Source organism: Nematolebias whitei, chromosome 18, assembly GCF_014905685.2.
Source record: "Nematolebias whitei isolate Nwh7 chromosome 18, NemWhi1, whole genome shotgun sequence".
Classification (NCBI taxonomy): Eukaryota; Metazoa; Chordata; class Actinopteri; order Cyprinodontiformes; family Rivulidae; genus Nematolebias; species Nematolebias whitei.
In genome coordinates this window covers 40,277,001-40,277,490 of record NC_056515.1, presented here as the reverse complement: position 1 = coordinate 40,277,490, position 490 = coordinate 40,277,001, and the positions used below count along the sequence as shown (strand labels likewise).

The 490-nt window shown below is 43.7% G+C and overlaps 1 protein-coding gene across 1 annotated transcript in view; it reads left to right on the top strand.

Moving 5' to 3' along the window:
• naa25 (N-alpha-acetyltransferase 25, NatB auxiliary subunit) overlaps nt 1-490 on the top strand; it is a 24,219-nt gene that overhangs the window by 615 nt on the left and 23,114 nt on the right. The gene's annotated exons all lie outside the window — the stretch shown is intronic.

Genomic DNA, 490 nt, shown 5'->3' with positions numbered 1-490 from the left:
TTCCAGTGGTTTGTGTGTAGCTGGGGGTCCTGTTGGCTTCAGTTAGCGTCCTGTTAGCAGAGTTAGCATGTGAAGCAACACATGGATGGAGCGAGTTCACAGTCAGGGTGTGTTTACCTGTAGGTGTCTTCTTGTCAAGACTTCTCACGTGCCCTGATGCTGCTTCTGATTTGTAATGACATCGAATGAACCAGCAGGTGTGGTCAGTCTGTATCTTTTAACTCAGAAGGGAGTTTATTTTGAAACCTGATCATTTTCCACTGATAATGGACCAACCATCAAACTGGTTGACCCACCGTGAAGGTTCTGTTCATAAGACTGGGTTTGTGTGGCTCCTCGGACTGATGAAGTCTTCTGGATGAAAGACGAAACGTTTCAACAAAAGGAAACCGTCCAGAGGACCTGACTTAACTTTGTTGGATTTTTTTACCTGGATTACTGATCATAAATTTACCTGGATTACTGAGCATAAATTTACCTGGATTACTGA